The sequence below is a fragment of the Lepidothrix coronata genome, unplaced genomic scaffold (genome assembly GCF_001604755.1).
Source record: "Lepidothrix coronata isolate B3197 unplaced genomic scaffold, Lepidothrix_coronata-1.0 Scaffold267, whole genome shotgun sequence".
Lineage (NCBI taxonomy): Eukaryota > Metazoa > Chordata > Aves > Passeriformes > Pipridae > Lepidothrix > Lepidothrix coronata.
This window is the reverse complement of record NW_016690447.1, coordinates 546692-553860: the sequence shown is the minus strand read 5'-3', so window position 1 is coordinate 553860 and position 7169 is coordinate 546692. Positions and strand designations below refer to the sequence as shown.

General features: G+C 49.3%; 1 protein-coding gene and 1 long non-coding RNA gene across 2 annotated transcripts in view; one reads left to right on the top strand and one right to left on the bottom strand.

Moving 5' to 3' along the window:
• The window catches only part of LOC108507750, a 4877-nt gene extending 2825 nt beyond the window's left edge, over window positions 1-2052 (top strand). The window contains exon 3 of the long non-coding RNA XR_001878256.1: window positions 1946-2052. This is a non-coding gene — a long non-coding RNA (uncharacterized LOC108507750). The remainder of the gene's footprint in view (window positions 1-1945) is intronic.
• SHISA6 (shisa family member 6) overlaps window positions 1-7169 on the bottom strand; it is a gene marked incomplete at its 5' end in the record, with an annotated part of 277328 nt that overhangs the window by 168365 nt on the left and 101794 nt on the right. The gene's annotated exons all lie outside the window — the stretch shown is intronic.

Genomic DNA, 7169 nt, shown 5'->3' with positions numbered 1-7169 from the left:
AGCCACAGCTTCTCTGGGCAACCTGTGCCAGGGCCTCCCCACCCTCCTAGGGAAGGATTTCTTCCCAATATCTCGTGTAACCCTGCCCTCTGTCAGTCTGAAGCCATTCCCCTTGTCCTGTCACTCCAGGTCCTTGGAAATAGTCTCTCTCCATCTCTCCTGTGGGCTCCTTCAGGTCCTGGAAGGCCACCATTAGGTAGAACCCCCTTATTTTGGTTTCCTTTGGTATATGAGTTTCATCTATAGAAATGATTATTAGTATTGATTAATTTGCCACCACATTTCACCTTTCCAAATCTGCAGAAATATGCTTTTCATCTCTAGATATGCAGAAAGAAGAGCACCCAGAGCCAGAAAGGGAAGAAGTGAAATGAATACAGGGAAAAATGCCTCATAGAGTTTTGAAAATCATGCTTTAAAAATAAGAGACAGAATTAAGATTGAGGCAGTGCCTTGGCTCTACCCCCTGATGCCTCAAAGGATGGTGGTTCATTATTTTGATCCATTTGTGTGTCGATTTAACGTGCTGTGGAACAGAGCTCCCACCATTAATTCCAGCTAATGTACAGTAAATTACAGCACCCTAGGTTGGATTTGCTTGGACTTCCACTACTAAAGAAGCCCAAGAGAACAGGTCACGCTGGAAGAAATTCAATTCTTATAGACTTTCCAAAGCCTCTAATGAGAGGGATTGTGAATCAAGAGCTATTTGTGCTGTAGAGGAGCCCCATGCAGATCATTTCCTTCTGTCGGTTCAGGCACCTGCAGAAGTGTGGAAGTAACAGATGCTGGATCTCTCTAAGATCTCAGCTCTCTGTAACCTCCCAGAGCCTCATTTCATCATCAGGACTCAGGATTACGGCAATAATCTCAAAATATGAAATGCAGAATTGTGCATATTACAATAGAAAGATGATTTACACCATTAAAGGCAAACTTTGCCTCTAGTTCACTAACAGGTTTGGAAATATCTGGCTAGAAAGCTTTGAGTCCTTCATTCTCAGTGATCTGGACTTCCTTCTTGAGAACTCTGAGGTGAGGGGATGACTTTGAACACCTGATTGTGCTACACCAGGAAAAGCCCCCCTGGCACAGGACTGTGGCTTCATCAGAGAAAAGCAGGAAGGAGGGAGAGAAGGATCAAAGGCTCAGGATGGAGCATCCCAGTGGTCTCCCTTCAATCTCAAAAGTGTGAGACTCTTCACAGACCTAAATGGCTGAAAGTATTTTTGTGGGAGTTGCAAAGAATAAATGTGAGGATCCCAAAGGTGTGAGATGCTTTATCCCGTGATTATGCACCTCATCCCTGTGAGTTGGGCAGACATGGAACACGTGGGGAGGGAACAGAATAAGCCATAAACTTAATTCCCTCTCATGCTTGTCCCCAGTAGGAAATGCTCAGAAAACAGGAAACAGGGCATTTCCTCTCTCCAGAGAAATCTGTGTGAGAGAAACAGTTAAAAAATAATTATGCCATGTGAGCCGATGGAATGTGCCTTTCCAGAGCAGGACAAATGGGAACCTCTTTGGCTTTTCGAACTCAAAGGGACTTTGCTTAAGTTCCCTTCCAAAGGAAACTGCTTCAGCTCATTATTTGCAGACAGCATCTGTCACTTCTGTGTGCCAGTGGCTGCTGATGGCCCTCCCAGAACACTGTCCCAACGTGCACACTGCTGTGTGGGGAGAAAGGGCTGCTATTAGAGCAATTTTCCACTTGAAAGCAGCAATAACAGCAAATAGAGCCTGAGCCACATGACTCTGCTGGATCTGGGGCACTCTCCCCAAGACATCCACCCTCCATGGAAGGTGAGAGCCTGGAGGGGAGCTGCGGGCAGACACAGCTGTCATTGACTGCACAAACCTGTGCTGGGGGGCAGAGCAGGGACAAGGAGAGCTCAGCTGTGGCCTCTTGTGGACCTGCTCAAGGAGCTTCTTCTTCTTGCAGGGCTTGAGATCCAGGTGACATCTGTCTACTCTGTCCTGGAGCAAAACCTATCTCCACGTGCAGCTTCTGTGGGAATATGGGGTGTGATGGACACAGCCTTAGCCAACAGAGCATTTGAGGTGCCCTCTCCTGTGGAATCAGCAGGAGCTCAGTCTTGGACACCACAATATAAGGAAGAGATTGAGCCATTAGAGAGTGTCCAAAGCAGGGAAGGAGGATGGGGAAGGGCCTGGATTTGAAGGTGTGTGAGGACACTGAGGGCACTTGGTGTGTTCAGCTGGAGAAGAGGAGACTGAGGGGAGACCTCAGTGCAGTTCCACCTTCCTGGGCAGGGGCAGAGGAGGGGCAGGGACTGAGCTCTGCTCTGGGGGGACCAGGGACAGCAGCCAGGGAAGGGCTGGAGCTGTGTCAGGGCAGGCTCAGGTTGGATCTCAGGCAAAGGTTCTTCCCCCAGAGGCTGGTTGGGCACTGCCCAGGCTCCCCAGGGCAGTGGGCACAGCCCCAAGGCTGCCAGAGCTCCAGGAGGGTTTGGCTGATCCTCTGGGGCACAGGGGGTGACTCTTGGGGATGGGCCTGTGCAGGGCTGGGGGTTGGACTGGATGTTCCTTGTGGGTCCCTTCCAGCTCAGCATATTCTGTGACTCTGTGGCTCCAGAGCTCCTTTGCCAGGCCCAGGGCAGGGTTGGTTGCTGTGCTGGATGTTCCCATCCACCAGCCCAGCAGACACATGGAGCTACAGGGAGAAGGGTGCTGGAAATACCCCTCCTTCCCTCCACTTATCCTGGCAACCCCCTTTGTTGGTGGGGTTTGCTGCTGTCCCAGCCCATCAGACCATGCTGAGAGCTGACAATGTGGCAGCTTCCAGGCCTCTGCCCTTCAAGGGCTGCTTTCCCACTCAGACTCATTCCTTCACCTTACCACATCTGGTTTATGGGCATGGTGGGATTCAGTCCAAGTTTGGACTCAGTGATCATGGATGGCCTTCCACCCTTAACAATTTTATGGACCATCCACAGCTCTGTGGTGAACCAGCCCTGGGCTCTTCTTTCATCCACCATGAGCAGATTTTTCTGGGATACTACAAAAAATATTTCCCTGTAACCAATAGGGACCAGGGTCCAGCTGCTCCTGGATGTTCCCTGTGTTCTGCTGGTCAAGGACATGTGCTCCTGACAAGGGGCTGCAGGTGTTTTGTTGGGAAAGGGGGCACAGGCTTTTCTGAGGGGTAAACACCAGGGCTGTCCTTTGCAACTCAGCCTGAGGCCACACAGGGAGGGAAACATGGACTAAATGGCAGCCCTTTTTCAAAAGCTTAGGACTGGTCTTTGAAGAACTCATGCTGAATGATAACTTCAAAATAAAATTGGGTATTTTGCAGTGCCAGCATTTCTCCCTGTGCCAGTTCCACATCTCTGCCAATGCCATCACAGTTCCTGGTGATGGGCAGGGTGATGCAGCAAGGCATCTCTGTGGGCACCAGGTTTATATCCAGAAGCATTTGTTGCCCTCAAGACTGGTTCTGGGGCTCCAGCTGTACGGAATTCCCATAATACAGACAGGAAATCACAGAATCATGGAATAATTTGGGTTGGAAGGGACCTTAAAACTCATCTCATTCCAACCCTTCCAATGGACCAGGTTGCTCAGAGCCCTGTCCACGCTGCAGTTTGGCCAAAATGACCATCCCTCCTTCAAGTTTTACAGCAGTTTGGTGAATCTGGGACATGAAGAGGCATTTATTGTATGGCTGCTGCCTCACCTGAGGCTCCTGCAAACAGGAGCAGGAATCCTGATTAGCCAGGGATGAAATCTGAGGCTGATCCCAACACCTCCAGCATCTTCTGGTCGTGTAGCACCAGGATTATTTCATCCCTCCAGTTTAACCCACACACAGATTGGGTTTCTGCACTCACTCAATTGCCTGGACTCCCTTATTTGGAGGAAAGAGGAGTCTCTCATGGTTCATTCTGTACATTTTAGGTGGCTTTTTCCCAGTAACTGCTGAGGAGATGAGGTGACTCCTGGCCGAGGTGACTGAGGTGACCCCCCTTCCTCAAGTGAATGGAGAAATAAAGGAAAAATGTCAAGCAGCAGGTGCTTCTTGGACATGACTTCTGTCACTAAGACCACTCCTTCATGTGGTCCACATCCTCTAAAACCTCTCCAGGAGAATCTGGCAGAGTATTTGGGAGACTTGGAGCACAGCTGGAGTTCAGGGCAAATTTCCCCTCACTCACAGAATCACAGAGTCACAGAATGTGCTGAGCTGGAAAGGACCCAAAAAGATCATCGTGTCCAACTCCTGGCCCTGCACAGGCCCATCCCCAAGAGTCACCCCCTGTGCCCCAGAGGATCAGCCAAACCCTCCTGGAGCTCTGGCAGCCTTGGGGCTGTGCCCACTGCCCTGGGGAGCCTGGGCAGTGCCCAACCAGCCTCTGGGGGAAGAACCTTTGGCTGAGATCCAACCTGAGCCTGCCCTGACACAGCTCCAGCCATTCCCTGGCTGCTGTCCCTGGTCCCCCAGAGCAGAGCTCAGTGTCTCAGTAACTTGGTACATCACACCTGCCTGTGTGTGACCCCAGGACAATTCTCAGACTTCAGTAAGACTCAGGCTTTGAGAAGCTGTAAAACAGGCAGCCACCATCATCATCATCATCTTCTTCTTCTTCACTGCTCCCTCTTGACAGGCCCTGGTGAGGAGGCACTGGCCACTCTGGGCAAGGCTGAACACACCCCCGAGCTCCCCAGTGTCCTCCTTGGGCTGGTTCCCAAGGATCTGTTTGCACCCAGGTAAGACAGACAATGGCAGCAGCCTGGGCCAGACCTGCATCTGAAGGAAGGACAAAATTAAATAATCTGCTTTTCTGAGGGATCTTCAGCAGGGAAAGTCAAAGAAATTCCAGGTGAATTCTGACCCAGTGACCTGCAGCCCTTGCCTGGCATGTTTGAACAACCCCCACATTCCCCAGAGCAGGTTCAGAGCTCTCAGCACCACCTCTGCAGCTCAGACAAGTGTTTTCCATATAAAAGAAAAATTGGGGCTTTCACATGGCAGAGACATTTCAATTTTCATCATTTAAAAATTAGATTGTTGAAATAATGGTCCTGCAGCAGGAGGAATGAACCTTCCTGCTCTGACTGCCCAGTAAAAACAAGTGTCAGTCTGTCTCCTGCCTTCAGATCAAGATCCCCAACCTGCTTTTTTCCTGGAATATGGAAAAATTAGATTGCATGAAGTGCCTTCTTAGCAAGAAGCAGCTTAGAAATGAGCAAGATGTAATATCTAAAAAAAGCCAGATGAAGGATATTCACTGTTACCTCAGCAACTGCTGAGAGGGGAAATGACCTCCCCCAGCACAGGGAGAGCCAGGAGCTTAGAAAGGAATGTCTCTTGGAAGCTGATGTGTGGCTACACCTGTCCAGGAGCAGCTAATCCCCATCCTGCTTGGAAAAGGAAAAGAAGGAAGGGAGCTACAGGCCAGCAGGATTTGTCATATTTGGATTTTGAAGGAGCTTGTTTCAGACCCAGTGAGTGAGACTTTAAAAACATTTGTAGAATACTTTGAACAGGCTGCTTGCCTTCAAATTGAAAATGTACATTTCAGTGTTCAGGTACCAGACTCACAAAAATGTGTCAAGTTCCTTTAAAGAGCCTTAAATATCTGGGTGTTTTTTAAAACCTCAAAATCTCTGTTTCAGCTCTGTCACAGCCAATATTTTCCATTCATTATGTTTTGCTTAACCTTTTGGATAAAACTGTCGTCATTCTCCCAGGGCTTCTGCAGCACCCTAATGGGAAGTGGCAGATTTTGAAAATGTATCTGGATTTCAGGGAACAACAATTCCATCTATGTTGTATTAGACTGCAAAGGGACACTCCATGTGCTTGGATCTTCTCCAAAGGGATCCAGATTGAGAAGTAGGTGGTAAGGTTAAGAATTCAGCCTAATTCTGCTCTTACTAAAACCAGTAGTAACTTTATTGTTGACTTCAGCAGGAAGAGATGATCTTCAAGGTCCCTCCCAACCCAACCCATTCTATAATTCCAATATCAACATTACCAGAATCTGTTGTCCCCAAAGCTGAGCTGTGACATCACACCTGACACTCCCCTCCCACAGCTCCCATCAGGACCTGCCACTGCAGGGCCTGCATTCACATGTGATGCTTTTGGAGGTAATTCCAGTCTCTCCCAGCTGCTGTTTGAGCAGTGTTAACGTTGTCAGAATTTAATACTGACGTGAAACAAACCCTCAGACCCTTTCTGGAGGTTTGCTTCTCTGAGCCCAGTTCAGAGAGCAGCAGCCTGAGCAGTCCCTGCTCTCCCCAGTTTACTGGAGCAAGGTTTGGAATAACTTTTATGACAACCTCCTAATGAAACTGGGGCTGTTTGGAGGAACCTTATTTTTATATTACCAATGTCCACAGTTTTCCAGCCACAGAGAAAAGCTTCAGAGGAGGCAGAAACGAGCACTGAGCTCTTGGCTCATAGATCATTTTAAACATTCGCCTTTTGGAAAAGATGGGAAACGGAAAAATCAATGGAGGCTCAAATTCTGGGGGTTTAAGCACATTGGAGTTATTAAATGGACATGCAGAGAAATCCAACAGAGAAACCAGGCTGGGGCTGGGCTGGAGAGCCAATTGCAGAGAAATGTTAAAGCTCCTGGGGATGGGAATGGCCGTGCTGGGAACGGGAAGGAGGAGTGGCTGGAGGTAGGATACGGCCAGCAGTGCTGCTGCTCCTGTGCCTGAGTTTGCATCCCAGTGCATGGATCCCTGGAGCAGGAGGGATGGGTGGATGGTTCTGGCCAGCCCCGTGTCCTTGTGCTGGTGTTGTCCCAGTTCTGTGACACCCAACCACTTCCCAGGAACTGGAATGCCAGGAACAGCCTTTCCTTTTCAGCAGCAGTTTGGAATCATGGAATCTCAGCATCATGAAGGTTAGAAAAGACCTTTGAGGTCACCAAGTCCAATCATCAGCACCATCACCATGGTCACCACTAACCCATGTTCTCAAGTGTCATATCCATGTTTTTTGAACACTTCCAGGGATGGTGACTCCACCACTTCCATGGATTTCCATGGCCTGTTCTAGTTCTTGACAAGTCCTTCCCTGCAAAACTTTTCCCTGATGTCCAACCTGACTCTCCCCTGGCACAGCTTGAGGCCGTTCCCTCTCCTCCTGTCCCTTGTACCCTGGGAGCAGAGCCCAACCCCCCCCC